Source organism: Microtus pennsylvanicus, chromosome 15 (genome assembly GCF_037038515.1).
Source record: "Microtus pennsylvanicus isolate mMicPen1 chromosome 15, mMicPen1.hap1, whole genome shotgun sequence".
Classification (NCBI taxonomy): Eukaryota; Metazoa; Chordata; class Mammalia; order Rodentia; family Cricetidae; genus Microtus; species Microtus pennsylvanicus.
In genome coordinates this window covers 54321478-54338488 of record NC_134593.1, presented here as the reverse complement: position 1 = coordinate 54338488, position 17011 = coordinate 54321478, and positions in this window count along the sequence as shown.

Below are 17011 nucleotides of genomic sequence, written 5' to 3'. Positions count from 1 at the left end.
CATTGATACTTGCACAAAAATATTCTATATAACAGTTTTTGTCTAATACTGTAAACCTGTCTGAAGTGGAGAGAGGTATAAAATATATTTGCTAGTGTACACACAAAACACCACACCAGTGATATCTAAACTCTTCTAGTGAGGCCAAGACCAGAAACTCTCATACGAACATGTATTTCTCAAGGAAATACATGTAGCAGTACTTTTTCATCAGGACTGCCAGCCCACAAATAATTAACCAAGAGACTTATTACTAATTATGAAAGTTTTGCCTTTACCTTAGGCTTGTCCCCAATTGGCTCTTATAACTCAAATTAACCTGCTTCTATTAATCTATGTTAATCTATGATCTCTTACCTCTGCTCTGTACTATAAGTCTGACTTCTTCAGTCTTACTAGTGTCTCCTTTCCTCTTTTCTTCCCAGAATTCTCTCTCTCACCAGGAATCCTACCTATCATCTCCTGCCTAACTATTGATCATTCAACTTTTTATTACACCAGTCAGAGCAATAAATCTTTACATAGTGTACAAATATCCCACAAAATTTCCCTAGTTTTGTCTAAATAAAAAGGAAAGGCTTCATTTCTAACATAGTCAAACTATATACAATAAGAACAATTTTCAGATATTTTCTAAATAAAAAGGAAAGCTTTTGACTCTAACATTGTTAAATTATTTACAATGTGGAACATTCCTTATGCTGTGCGAATATATGTCACTGTGACTGGTTTAATAAAGAATCAGTCACATCAATGATTTGTTACATTAAATAATTGATTAATGATCTCAAACTTCATGTCATCTATTAATTGTCAGTCCGATGACTTACACCCTTCTTGTAAGTCTGATGATGCGTAAGTAGTATATAAACTTTTGGAGAACACGAGATGATCTAGAGAGAAAATAAAGTATTCCGTTTAGTTATTTTACAGTATAACATGGAAAGTACACCTTACCTAATGGTAACAAACTAATTTTAGAAGATTTATTCTTAGATCACTGTAACTTTTTGAGACATGAGTTCAAATGCTTTGGATGTGTTTCCTGTACATTTTGTGTATTTTAGAATATGATGCTTTCTGGTCTACTTAGCAGCTACACCTAAATCTACTGATATTTTAAATACCATCTGAAACCCTGTCATTTTCTTGTCTCTCAGGCCCTTGCCTGGTAGGGGTAGCATTTCCGGTCCTACCAGTACCAGTTCTGCTGCTAGCACCAAATGTAGTTTTTAACTAAGTCTCTATCCTATCCACCTATTTTCCAATAATGATTCATGAGTCAGATGTTGGGGTGAAAACCTGCTACCCAGAGAGGCCAAAAAGCAACCAGCAAACCTTCCGTTTTGGCCAGATACCCAACAAAAGAGACTCTCTCTAGCTGTCCCAAACCAAAAAAGACCACAAAACTCCAAGTCCTCCCTACTCCTTTCTGTGTCTCTGTATCCATGTTCCTAGTTTCTCTGTACTCTCTAATTCCTGTCAATTACTTGTTAACTCTGCCCACTGATCCAAGGTTGATTTTATTAACACAGTCTTGGGTTTCATTGTGGCAATCAAATATCCCACAATATCCACAAGGGTCATTTCCTCTTTCCTGGCTTCTAGACAGAAACCTAAGAATTCAAAAATAGGATTTGTGTAAAAATCAAACTTATCAGTACAATATTTTCTAGTTCTATCTATGAAAAATATAGATAAATTTTCAAATTTTACTTTCTATGGTACCAAATAGAAATTGATTTAATAAATACCAGATCTGCATTATTGATTTGTTAATGGACACCCAGGCTGATTCTATCCTGTAGCTATTGTGACTACCAAAGTTGTACAAATAATACATGCGTTCATATACACACATACTTCCACGCACAAACACACAATAAAAGAAGTATGAATAAATAAATGAAAACGATTTAAAAATGAGCTATGAATCTGGACAGAGTCCACAGAAGAAAAACAAGTCACATAACTAATAAACCTTTTAAAAGGTGTTCAGCCTTATTAGAACTAAGGGAAATGCAAATTAAAATTTTGTTGAGATCCAATTTTCCTACTAGCCAGAATGACTACCATGAAAAGAAAAACAAGCAGACCAAACACACACACACACACACACACACACACACACACACACACACACACACACACACGTCCATGTGCTGGTGAGGATCTTGGAAAATGGGAAGTCACATTTACATTATGGAAATCAGTGTAAAAAGTGTCTCAAAAAAACTTAAGGTAAAAGTATCATATGATCCAGTTATACCTCACTTGTACATACACACTAATAACTCTATTCCTGGCAATAGAGATGCTATATATCCAAGTTAAGTTTGCTTAACATGCAATAGTTAAAGCAGCTTTTTTATTTTATTTCCTAGAAGGACATTCTTGGCCTTCATCCATCTACTACTTCTGCTTTATGTGATTCCAAGCCATCTAAAAACACACCATGCACACGCTAGATTTACTAATGGAGTATGGTAGTTTGGAGGTAATTGACTCCCATAATATCATAGGGAGAGACGCCATTAGGAGGTGTGGTCTTGTTGGAGGATGTGTGTCACTGTGGAAGTAGGCTTTGAAGCCTCAGATATGCTCAAGTTACCACCCAGTGTTACATACCGCTTCCTGTTGTAGATGTAGGACTTTCAAACACTTCTCCAGCACCATGTCTGCCTGTACTCCTTCATGTCTTATCCCCATGACAGTGGATTAAACCTGTAAACTGTAACTGAGCCACCACAATGAAATGTTTTTCTTTATAAGAGTTGTTATGAGCTGGTTGTGGTGGCGCACACTGCTAGGATTTGCTGAAGGAGGCAGAGGCAGAAGGATCACAAGTTCGAGGCCAGCCTGGGCTACACATTAAAAAAAAAGTTGCTATGATCATGTCTCTTCACAGCAATAGAAATCCTAACTAAGATGTGGAGGAAAGACACTGATAGGAAGACAGAGCTCTTATGTTTGAGTATGTCTTATTTTTTAGTATCTCTCCTTTGTAATGCATTTTACATTCTGAGTATATCTAAATATATCTATGTGTTTTCAAAATAAAATTTTCTTTTATTTCTCAGAGTCTTGCTATTTTGTGGTTTAAAATTTCAGCATGGATAATTCTTAAACATTGTTTCTTCTTTATAAGAAAGGTTAACTGTTTAATAAGATAATATGATTTTTTAACAAGAATTGGAAGTCCAAAATATGTTCTAAAAAACTCTCTTGAAATCATCTTTTAATTCAATTGAGGGCTGAGTTGCATGATAGGATTTGAGAGGAGAGTGAGTGTGCTATTTGTAATTCTCCCTCTTGAGTTAAAGTTCCCAGATCAATAATCTGTTATCTTATTAAAATGGTACTAGAAAAACCTCTCATGAGTTGCATGTGTCTGTCTCTTGTATTCATTTCCAAACAATAGTTTCTAGAGTTGCCTTTTGTTAACAGATTTGCATAGATATAGGACCATATTCATATTTACAATGTTGAATTCCCAGATATTAAAATAAAAGTAGAAAGTATTTTGGGAGGGAGTAAATGGTCTCTAAAGCTCTCTTGTTTGAACACAGCAATTTTTAAAACATAACATATAAAACAAGTATTAATTTATTAATTCATGATACTTGGAAAAACAGGTTATAAAAATGACTCAAATACATTAGACTGAAGGATTAAATGAATTAATTTCTATTTGAATTTTGCTCGATATACTTCCCCCTCAATATGGCTTTTGGTTAGATTTCTTCGGAAAATGAATGTCTACAATTGACAGGTAGGGCTGGTTCCCTGCCTTCTTTCTTTCATATTTGTTCCTTGATAATAAGGAGATTGGGCAAAAAAATCTCTTAAAATAAAAAGCTAGGTATGTGGAGGTGTTAAGGTATAAATGAGAAATATTATATCATGGGCTCTTGTATTGAAATATTATATCGTGGGCTCTTGTATTTGAGCATATGGTTCCTACTTGGTGGCAGTCTTTAGGAAGGCTGTGAAACCTTTGGAGGTGGAGCCATTTTAGAGGAAGTAGGGCATTGGGGCTGGACTTCAAGGGTTTGTAGGTTTTCCTACCTCTACTGTTGTCTTTCTCTGCTTCTTGTGTGTACATAGAAATATGATCAGTCAGCTTTCTGATCCTGTTGCTTACATCCATGCTTCACTTGTCATTACAGACTCTCTCTCTGGAACTGTAAACAAATATAAAGCCTTTCCTCTCTACGTTACTTTTGGTCATGGTGTTTAACAACAGCAACAGGAATACAAAGAGGACCAGAAGAAATGATTGTAATTATTTTAATGGTCATTTATATATTTTGGAAATTTACTGTTGACTATCATGATGATTCCTTTTCTGGGCACCCCAACTCTTGACTACCATTTGGGTAAACAAAGGCACACACCTGTTTTGTAGTGTTTTGACTTAGATTGAAAAGAACAGGAGAACCGTAGTATAATGATACTTCAACTGGAGAGATGAAAGCCAAAATTTATGTTTGTAGATTAAAGTTTCAACTATGAGTAGTTGAAATGCTAGAAAAATAATTATTCCCATGACTATATGGATAGTTAGGTTCATTTTTCTTTTATTACTATTGTCTTTCAGTGGCTTGTGGCTACTCTTGGTTATTGTCACATTTGGGGTATCTAAAGGTAGCCCATACACATAAATGAAATGAAGCAAGCTAGAAAGGACAATGGTATCAAAAAGGTAGCCTACATACATAATTGATATAAAGCAACTAGAAAGGACAATGATTCCAAGACTTGTCATTCTTCAACAAGTCTTCAGTGACAGAGGAACAACAGAATACAGTATGGGGAATTTAAACTACAGTTACCTGGATGAAAAGGATGATAATTTAAATTGTAAAAATGTGTCAGATATCATTGTCACCATCATCATCAGCAATGATAATGCTGCAAATGCAGAGTGCAGTCTAATTCTAAAATTATTTTGCCATAGTATCATCTTGGTAATTTATTGAAAATTTAACTATAGAATATAGTTGAAAATTTCTTGTTTCCCTAGAAACAAGTCTAATAATTAAATAGAATACTTTAATTCAAACATTTAGGACAATTTTAGTGACCAAAGACTATATAATGATGATTGTAAGCATTATAAATAATGTATAGTTAAAATAAATTATTGAGAAGTTTCTCATCTCCTCTCTTCTGTCTCTTTTTTATTCTCTCTCTCCCTTCATCTTACCCTCCTGTCTCATAGAATATTGTTATGTTATTCATGTTGGCCTCAAATTACTGACTTTACATAATCCTCCTGTCTCATCCTCTCCAGTAGCTGGGACTAGCTGGGACTGTAGGTATATGCACCACCACACCTTGCTACTTTTCTTCCTATTTATTTATAATACATTCTGATATATAAAAATATGCATACATGCATATAAAATATACTGTATTATATTTTTAATCTAGTCCTCTGAACAAGCCTATAGGTTAGAGATTCTACTGATGTACATTGTATGCATATGGGGATAAATGGATGGCTAGATTGAATCATTTCCTGCAGGATATGGTGAAGGATACGAATACAGAGTGAGTACAGACTTTGGAATTGCAGGGAAATAATGTTAACTTCTTTCCCATGGAGCCATAACTCACTCATGGTCACTAGGCAGTTCATATCTGCTTTTCATAAATGAGAATATTGAGGTAATCTCTTCTTTTGGTTGTATTGCAAGGGGAGCGCTTCTTGATTGCATTTTATTCACCGTATTTACAGTTACTGTGTTCATAATATTTGTTAGTGAGGAAACATTTAAGGGGAATGTCATATTCTCTGGAAGTGCACTGTATTTTTATTATTTTAATTCCATATCATCACAGAAGTCATTTTTCTTCCAAGGATGTCTAAGTATATCAGCTCAGAAGAAGATAATGATGAGCTGATTCTATGAATATTTTTATATATAATGTTTAACTGTACTAAATATGTTCTTGTGGGAAATAATTGAATTCCATGGTGTTTACAAAGATATGGAGAACCAAGTATGCTTATCATTCTTTTTCAAAACCAGTGAACTTTTCCTTTAGAATCTATCACTCACTTGATATAGAAAATGGAGAAAAAGACTCTTATATAAGAGAAAATTTCAATATCTAAATACTGTCTTGCAACTGAAAACAGAATTTACCATTATTCAGTTCAGACATTTTTTTTTTGGCAAAAAAGATTACTGCTCTCATATGATTGATGAGAAAGGAAGCTTGCAATTTGTTGTGTTCCGCTTTGATTACATAATAGAAATCAAAGCCATGATTGGAAAGGCCTTAATTATTAAAGGACAGAATCTTATCTTACAAATATTAATATTAAACACCACTTTTGACTCTCTGTCACTGTTAAGCTAATTTGAAAAAGACCTGGAAATGCACCAGGAGTTCATGTAGGTTTGATGATTAAGGGGAAAGTGGAAAAATAATTATAGAAAAGACACAAAGAGTAAAGAAAGAGTCTAAATCAAATGCAGTCCATGAGCAGATGTTGAAATTAAATGGAGCGGAAGAACCTCAATTTAAATTTGTTCAAGAAATTAGAAATAACTGCTCATTACATGTCATAATGTGCCATGAAAATGTTCAGATTTAAAAAAAGCTGCTTATGAGTTAAGAGTGCAGCAGATAGTGTTTGGAACCTAGTATCAGAGCACGGGAGAATCTCATGGGCAAATGGGAAGAGGTGGCTCAGTATCAAAGAGGAGCTTGCTGAAGTAGGGCACCCAGAGCCTGTAGGAACTACTTTGAGAAGTAGTGAGGGTAAGTTGTCTAGGAAGGACCGCTGGCACCCCCCCTGTTAACACACAGCAGCCATCTAATGAAAAGACAGAACTCACTGAATTGATTTGACAAGTCAATCACCAGAACCCTGGGAAGCAGGCTGCTACTCAAGACTGTTGCCAAATGTGGAACCTGTTACAGCAGAAGGTGGGGAAGTTTAAGGAGTGGAAATCAGCATGTTTTTCAGTTTATAAATATATACATACATGTATGTATTGAAAAGCTTATACATATATATGAGGCATCTTGATATTATCCAGCCCTCACTCTTGCCTTCTAGTTCCCCCCAATTTTTCCCCATCGTATCTGCTTCCCAACTTCATGTCCTCCTTTTATAATTATTACTTATCATTTATTTATTTAACTGCTGAGTCTAGTTATTGCTGCCCATATGTGAATATGTTTGGGATTATCCACTGGAGAATGAGAGGGAGGCCTACCAGTGGCCACACTTATGAAAAAGAGGTTCCTATGTCTCAGCAGCCATCATGTAAAAAGATCAAGAGAGATGCCAGGAGAGACAAAAAGAAACATGAGGTGCAAGATGAAAGAGTGGTAACACCACAAGATAGGATGAAGATTAATCTGAATGGGTTATTAAAAGCTATAAGAGTTAGTTAGAAACAAGCCTATCCTATAGGCCAAGCTCTCATAATTAATACAACTCTCCACGCCATTATTTGGGAGCTAGTTAGATTCTTCCAGAGAAAGATTAATTACATTAACCCACATACAGTTTTGCTGCTATTGCACCAGTGGGCAGTTGCTGACCTGCAGGTTGGTATTTTAGTACAGAGTCTAGCCTTGGATAAGGGTACTGATGTCCTTTCTCCCCAGACACTTTAAAAGTGTCTTCTAGAACAATGCAATCTAGGCAGCAGAGAGAAGTTTTTTGTTAATTACTATGAGTTATCTCTTAGAAAGACCCCAGTGTACCATAAGAAACATAGGTTATTGCCTTTGTTCTCTATTGTCCACCAAGACTAGGTGGTGCAGTTTTTACTTGCTGAAACTTTCCTAATGTGCTTTGAGAGAAGCTCTCTATCTCAGATACAAGTGTAGGTTTGTATATAGTGCTTAGTCCTCATTCCCAACTAGACTCGTAGAAACAACTTTTAAAAGATATAACCAAGAGCCTGAAATCATTCTGTGATTCTTATGCACACTGTCTTTTACCTCATTAAAGAATCTTTGGATGGAAGGAATTCTTACAAAAATCAAATTCTAAGTATAGTCCTAACTATATTGCCAGAGATAAATGAAAGATTCAGATAATAAAGAAAAATTAAGAAAAGATCCTCCTTATATTAGAGACTTTTAAATAGAGAGGCTTTTCCTTAAGGCTGACTTTAAATTAAACGGGTGCACCACTTCTTAATTATGGGAGTCAGAGAAGAAGGAGCAGGAAGCACAGGTTTTCTTACTGTCAGCATTGAGATCATACAGGTTGTTAATGAGCTCATACAAAAAGGTCTCAGAGCTATCTTCTGGCTTCTCTGCCTAGTCCTTCACTCCTTTTGTTTTTAAAAATATGAGTGAAGTTTGGTAACTCCCTTACATTTCTGGAGACAATTCGTTTCTTCTGTCTATGCAGGTGGGAACATGGGGTGCATCCAACAGAAGACATTACCTGGAGGAAAACACAAATGTTGCCTGGGAGTGGGAGACGAAGACAGATTTTCTGGTTGGTGACTATGATAACTGAAAATAATAAAACCCAAAGTAAACACTAGGGCAAAGGGATGTTGTTGAGTGAAATAAAATGACTTCCTGGTAAGGGCTCACGATAAACTTGTGAAAACCACAAGAAATATAATTCAAAGGAGAGTTACAAGACCTCATCTCTTGTTTTTTATCTGAAATTGATGGGTGAAAAGGAAAACTCATAAAACTGTCATATAACATTGCAAAGAAAGAACCAAAAATAGGGACCAGAAAAAAAGGGACACAAGAGAAAAACAATCTGTAACTTTAGATAAATGCATACTAGTGCGCAGTTTCTGTTTGGATGTATTTGTGTAGTGAAAACACCCAGTTCAACGGATTACCAAAATAAACTTAAAATATTTTATCTATGAATGTGAAATGTAGGCTAAGCCATCACTCAGCTGAGGCTCAACTAATATAACATGGCATCAGAAAGGAGTAATTTGGTTAAAAAGCCTAAATCTAATCAAAACAGGGGGAAGAATTTTATGGAATGTGGTTAAATGCCTACTACTGTGAAGTAGAATGGTAGAACGGTTCTGAGCTATAAATCGAAATCAGGTCATTTAGCAAATCTTGCAAATATCATTCCCACAAAACGACATTCTTTAAAGTACATTTTCTCTAATATCATCATTATTAATATTATTATACTTCATTTAAGAATTATATATTACTACACTGAGATTTAATGTTATATATATGCCTTAAAACTGTATGTCTCCTTAATATTAAATATAGCACCTTACTTTTTCTCAAATTATATTGTAATTATTGCATTATATCCTGGAAGAGCCAGAAAGGTAGTCAATCAATCATTTCTCACTGAACATTTATATTCTTTGTACTTTTTCTGGCATGAAGTTATGGTAAAGGTATTTTAATTAGAAAAGAATTCTGGGAAAGTAACTACAGGCTTCCCTGTATTAGCATGTCTTTATGAGTGCCATGTCCCATGATGTTCTGTGTCGTGTGGGTCAGGTGAAGAAAGAGGTCATGACCAGATAAAATTTTAAGGCCTATATGACAGCAGGAAGGTCCAACCTCTCTGAGGGACTGAACTGAACCTTAAACAGCCATACACAGGCATATTTAGTGGTTGTTACACTAAGTTGTTTTTTGGGTAAAGTATTACCCCTCACCCACATCCTATCTAATCTATGTGTATCTTCAGAGGAGAGCATAACATGTCCCCATATCTTTAGTCCTTTACTGTGAGTCATTTGCAGTGCCCAGTAATCCAAGAAACTCAGCTGTGCCAGAGGCATCTTGTAACCAAAGTCATGGGAAGGCTGCCACGTCCCTTCAAAAAAAAAATTCTACAAATAAGAGTAAACAATCACTGTTTTTTATAAAGATTCTTTACTGTTCACCATAATGATTCTTCGAGGTCAAAGTACTAGAAAACAACTATTCATTGTAATGTTTCTTCCAGATACAGTGATGCTGCTAAATTCCTATAATTGTTGTATAATGTTCTGAAAGAGTCAGAAAGTCAGTCAACTACTCATTTCTCATTGATGCTTATGTTCTTTGTACTTTTTCTGTTATAAGCTATGGTAATGATATTTTAATTAGAAAAGAGTTCTAGAAAAGATTAGCATGTTTTTAATTTCTAGAGAGAATTTACACAATTATTTTAAGAACTGCTTCAATAGTCTCATCTAGTCATGCGTCTACCACCATGTATCTTTTCCTGTATCAAACATAATAACGATTATATTTTATGTTCTTCTAATTTGGAGGGTAAAATAAGGCCTGGCTCTAGTGCTAATAGATAAGCCTTGATTTAGATGGAGATTGACATTCTTACTGGTACTCTTTCATGTTCTTACATATCATGTGCACATGTGCAAAGTCAGCAATTTTGCCTTTTGTTTATGCCCAGATCATGAAGTCTCCCCAAAACCAACTAGGAGACTGAGTCCTGTATATAAAAACAAAGAGCTTTTATTTTTATTCAAGTTCAAACTCGAACTCTCCTGGTGTCCAATGTATTGGTGTGAATAGAGAGCCCCCAGCTCAGTTGGGGTTGGATTTTTCTAATAGCAAAGATTGGAGTGACGGATTTCTAAGGTTCCAGACCCCGGAGTTGCTGACGTTTGTCTATGGGTGTCCTGGTGAAAAGTGATGGGTGTGGGCTGGCTGGTGATCCTATCTAAGTGGTTGGCAAGTTAAAAATTTCATTTGGATTGTCTGTTCCTGGGTGGTGCCTGGGTAGTCCCAGTTTGTGGTCTTTCTTGGAACAAGGTATTTCCTTAGGATAAACTCCTGAGACTTGGGCTGCTATTGAGCTTGTCATGGCTGGGTCCTATACCTTTTAGCCATAAAATACTTGTTATATTTTTTCCTTCACAAGAACGACTCAATATTTAGTCCTCTCTTTTTCTTTCTTCAACATCTATTTATTCATGGACATAGAAGTGAAGGAAACTAGAAACTTACATTGCATTTTTACCCCATTAGACTTGTCTGTTAGTGGCTCGGTACCATATTTGGCAAGGCAGTCACATCTGGCTTCTTCTGTGGCTGGGTTATGACTGCAGAATGAAATTTCCTCTTCCCAGAATTCTCCTGTTGTCGCCGCCCCACCTCTGCTTTCTGCCTGGTTGTCCCACCTATACTTCCTTCCTGGCTACCGGCCAATCAGTGTTTTATTAAAATACAAGTGACAGGGTACAAACCATTGTCCCATAGCAATACCTTATGTATATTTCTACTCTTGATTAAAGTATTATACTTTTGTAGCTCATTTAACCATGCAATGTTAGTTTCTAGTCTCTGAAAATTATTTTACAAACTATCAGAGGGTGGAATTAGTTACTAGCTGACCAGAATTAGCCATAGATGTTTTGAAGGACTCAAGACAAATAGAGAGACACAAGAAGTAGTATTCATAGGCCCTTTTCGATGAAGGAAGGAGAGATAGAGGAATCACTGTTTGCTTCTCTGCTGTTTCTCTGATCAATTAGGTATTTACCCTGAAATCTGACTCCAGATTTTTATTTAATAATAGAACAATATAAGTAATCACTTTAAGATGGTCGAAGTATGAGTGGGTAGCTGATGTTGCAGTGTATCAAGCTGATGAAATGAGGGCATGATAATAAAGATAAAAAGGACAGAGTATAAACTGAGAAAAGCTAGAAATGCAGGTGGGGTGAGCCAGGAAAGATAGAACACTAAAAAGGGTTGTGTTTGGACAAAGGGTCTAATATTTCTACTGTTGTCAGATACTTAAATCCAACAAACTCATGAAACGTGAAAGGGTTCTGCTGAGGTTAACAGCATGAAAGTCACCTATGATCTTAGTATAATTCTGATGGCATTATAGGAATGCATCCAGACTGCAGTGGAGGCCAAAGAGGAGATGGAGGGAATCAAGGCAGAATTGTACTATGTGGAAAAACTGACACGCAGAGAAATCAGTTAGTCTGAGTCAGGGTTAAAGGACGCTTTAAATTCTGTTTCATTTTATTTTAATTTTTTTCTAAATCGCAAGGAGCTTAAACATTTGCAAGTGTTGATAAGGGGAAATAGAAGAAAGCTAGGTAGTGTTATCTTGGTTTTTCTTTGAGTCACACAACAGTTGACTCTTCGGAAGGGATTGATTAACCTTCAATTTCAGGAGTCTGATTATTTTATCTCTTTATTTTTATTAAATTATAAACTTGGATTAGAATAAAGGAAAACATCATTCTATAGCACCAAGTTCATGTTGCAAATTGTATAGTTACTATGAATATGTGAGAGTAGTTTTATTTGTGTATGTGTGTTAGTTTATCCTAGAAAATGAAACCTTAGGCATATTGAGTTTATTTGCAAGGAGAGCTGGCCAGGGCTGGCGATATGCATGGGCACCTTCATTACAGACAGGTCAGAGAGAGAACTCATCAGTTCTCGCCAAGGCCCTTCCTACACTCGCATGCCACAGATTATCAGGCCTGACAGCAGCTTTCAATAAAAATAATACATGAATTCCATTTGACTACTTTATGTAGCTCTGGGAGGTAGCAAACAGGGACTTATAATGCTTCATTCCAGCTTCCCTTACTCCCAGGCAGTAGTGCATGTGTTCTAATCCTCATAACAATAGTGATAGAGGATTCTCCTGGTGTTTGTTCAGACTATCACCTTAATAAGTCACCATTTGTAGGATGTTGATTGCAATGCTGGCTGTAATATAATACCTTCCTCTCTGACCTTTCAGAATTTACTACCTAGTGTTGAGTCTTTTACTTCTACCTTAGGTGAAGATTTTTTAGTCAAAATAATTCAGTGATGTTGTTAGTATTACAATGACATGCCTTGGCCACTCAGGTCTTAAATAATTTGCTTGATTGGTTACGACACCTCCCATGAGCTAACTGAATTTTGATACCCATTGTGAAGGCCACATAAACTGATTTATAACTTACATCTGATCACAATACCTAAAGGTTTCATGTTGTCAGCAGATCAATGGCTCAGCTCATATTTCCCACACCTGGATTTATGAAGCAAATAAGAGGTTATTCTAAACTTTAGAGAGAAAATTTTGGTACAATTTGTTGCCCATCCCATCCCTCTGTGCTAATAATCTCTATCATACCCAAAAGATGTTGTTGCTGGAGGTGGCAGGTAGTTATTATGGAACTGTGTTCTTATTATATTATTTTGGGAACCTTCCAACACAATGTAATCACAGGCATTTTCAACACTGCTATTTCTTTACTACTAATATGTTTAAAAGCACAAATTTTATTGGTTTCTGAGTGATTCTGACTCAAGTAAGCAACCACACTCATTTTAAATGATATTATTTATCACACCATTTATTTGCTTACAATATATTTCTGGACACAATATATATTGCCTTTATGATAAACCACAGGATGTGACCTGCAGAAAATAGCACATTTTTTTCTCATCTTATTTTGCACTATAAAAATGTGGTTAAATCAGAAAGAGAATCTGGAATATCAATCTGTTTAGCATGCCTCTACTTAATTCACCAGCAACATAAAATATATGTGCACTTGGCAGTCAAAATGAAAAATAATGGAGCACTTAGGGAAATTGGATTAGTACATTATAATATAATAAGAATTTAATGATACAAGTAGCATATACTCTACATACGTTCTTGTATATGAGAAGCTACACCATTACCAACAGTATAAAATTTTCCCTTTGGATTGCCACAACCTATTCATGTGATTTATAATCAGATGTAATAATGTTGTTCTACTGGAATAAAATCTAATGTGATATTATATATAATTTTTATTAATTTTATTCTATTGGATAATTGGAGGCATCCTCTGTTTTTTTCCAAACGACAGAGTAGAGACCTCAGCTCATTTTACACTTTTTAATTTCATGCTTGTCTTCGACTAAATCTCTTTCATAAATTTCAATTCAACAAAACACAGATGCAGTGCCAAGTTAAAACATAATGAATTGGCTAGAATTAATCTAGAAGTCAAAGAAACTGTTTTTTTTTCAACTTAAACATTTCCTTTCAATTGATGTGAAATTTAGCTGAAGAAGGTCATATCTGAGTGACTTATATTACTAATAAAACTTAATTAATGTGCCTTGATTGCTAACGTGTCAAAAGCAAGTGGAAACAGCAATAGAGGTTACAGTCTCACCTACTGAGGATTTCAGGATCCGTTGGCATGCATTCTCTTGCTCCTACCTGGAGAGAATCGGTGGAATGGCATGAATCGGTGGCTTTTGGCCAGTACATAGATTTCTTTCCCTAGAGTGATAGTGCCGCATGTGTATTTCAGTAAATTGACTTCACTGTGCTATGTGTTGTGTGAGGTATTTATTTGCAAAGGTCAAGGCAGAGAGAGAGAGAGAGAGAGAGAGAGAGAGAGAGAGAGAGAGAGAGAGAGAGAGAGGAATGGGATGAGAAAGTGGGAAGGAGGGATGAGGCGGGGCAGAGAACTCCCAAAGAGCTAAAGAGACTGGCAACATTTCATCATAACTTATCAAGAGGCAAGACTGACATACCTTATTTTCCTGATTTCACCATGGATTCTAAGATGGCTCTGCCCAGTGGAAATGTCTTCTGCTTACATAGTCTCCAGACCTCATAGTTAGCTTTTCTAAGACTAGGTATGTTTTGTTCTTTTGAGAAGCTTTTTTCTTTCACTTTTTATAAAAAAAATTTTAAGAGATTTATTTTTAAATTTAAATTGTGTGTGTGCGTACCTGTGTGTGTATATGAGTGCAGGAGGTGCCCTCTAAGGCCAGACGTAGGTAAGTGTTGGATCATTTTGCTCAAGACTTGCACTTATCACTGATTGACATTTAACTCAAACTACTTTTTCTGTTTTTTTTTTTTTTTTTTTTTTTTTTTTTTTTTTTGCAGAAGTACATATGTCTTCTCTAAAGTCTTTCAATGTTAGTTTTGAGTGGAAATCTACAAAGTAGAAATAAATCAACTACTCATAGTATCATCTGAGTGTTTTTCTGTTTCAAATATTAGTATGCCCAATCCTAAGCTTTAGTTTGACAGTCTGTAGGTGAGGCATCCGGCAGGAGGGTGAGTCATGCTAATGTAGTTACTGACCTTATAATCAGGATGAAAGGAGCTGCTATCTGTTGTCAGATGTCCCTGCTAGACACAAAAGTTTGACTTGATCTTAGTCTTCTCTTTTTTCTGAACCCAGTTGACAGTAGTTAGAGACCCTTTATTTCATACAACTTACAAAGTCTAACACGAATAGGAAGCTTACAAAGCGATACTTTCAATTAGAATGATCTGACAAATGTGACTTAGAGTCAGTGTGGAGAATATGTTTTTAGTTTTTTATTTGAGCAAAGGGAAGTAGAAGACTAATATGGAAGCAAAGATCCACAATAGGTGGATTTGGAAGGAGTTTTGTTCTAGATTTTTTTTTCAGATACAAGTTATATATACAGGCCCAGAGGAAAGATGTGAACAAGGCTAGTAGGGAGACTTCGCATACTGTGTTCCTTCACAGCCTTCTGCCTGGCAACGCTCAATTAGTGGGCACAGAACAGTATACTGAGGGAACTTCATAGCAAGGGAAGTAAGACAGCACCCAAGGCATAATCTGCTTCTTTCAAATCATTAAAAACATAAACTCAGATTTTAAAAGTTTTTGAACTGTTCCCTTGCTTAGCTATAAGAAAGGGAAGCTCATCTCTATTGTTCTTCCCTCTTCCTTTTTGCAAGGTTGGGTCTGGTCTCAGGATGTAAATCCTGGGTAACATTTGAACTATACTATGAGCTAGGTCACTTTAGCCAAAATTTCATAATCATAATCATCATAATCATTTTGCATAATCAGTTGATTGGAACAAGAACTTTTTTTAGGTTTTTTTTTGTTTTGCTTTTATTATTTATTTATTTATTAAAGATTTCTGCCTCCTCCCCGCCACCGCCTCCCATTTCCCTCCCCCTCCCCCGATCAAGTCCTCCTCCCTCATCTGCTCGAAGAGCAATCAGGGTTCCCTGTCCTGTGGGAAATCCAAGTACCACCCACCACCATCCAGGTCTAGTAAGGTGAGCATCCAAACTGCCTAGGCTCCCCTAAAGCCAGTACGTGCAGTAGGATCAAAAACCCATTGCCATTGTTCTTGAGTTCTCAGTAGTCCTCATTGTCCGCTATGTTCAGCAAGTCCGGTTTTATCCCATGCTTTTTCAGACCCAGGCCAGCTGGCCTTAGTGGGTTCCCGATAGAACATCCCCATTGTCTCAGTGTGTGGGTGCACCCCTCGCTGTCCTGAGTTCCTTGCTCGTGCTCTCTCTCCTTCTGCTCCTGATTTGGACTTTGAGATTTCAGTCTGGTGCTCCAATGTGGGTCTCTGTCTCTGTCTCCTTTCATCACCTGATGAAGGTTAATATTCAGGAGGATGCCTATGTTTGTCTTTGGATTCACCTTCTTATTTAGCTTCTCTAGGATCGCGAATTATAGGCTCAATGTCCTTTATTTATGACTAGAAACCAAATATGAGTGAGTACATCCCATGTTCCTCTTTTTGGGTCTGGCTTACCTCACTCAGGATAGTGTTTTCTATTTCCATCCATTTGTATGCAAAATTCAAGAAGTCCTTGTTTTTTACTGCTGAGTAGTACTCTAATATGTATATATTCCATACTTTCTTCATCCATTCTTCCATTGAAGGACATCTAGGTTGTTTCCAGGTTCTGGCTATTACAAACAATGCTGCCATGAACATAGTTGAGCATATACTTTTGTTGTATGACAGGGCCTCTCTTGGGTATATTCCCAAGAGTGGTATTGCTGGGTCTAGGGGTAGGTTGATCCCAAATTTCCTGAGAAACCGAAACACTGCTTTCCAGAGTGGTTGCACAAGTTTGCATTCCCACCAGCAATGGATGAGTGTACCCCTTTCTCCACAACCTCTCCAGCAAAGGCTATCATTGGTGTTTTTTATTTTAGCCATTCTGACAGGTGTAAGATGGTGTCTTGATTTGCATTTCCCTGATCGCTAGGGAAGTTGAGCATGACCTTAAGTGTCT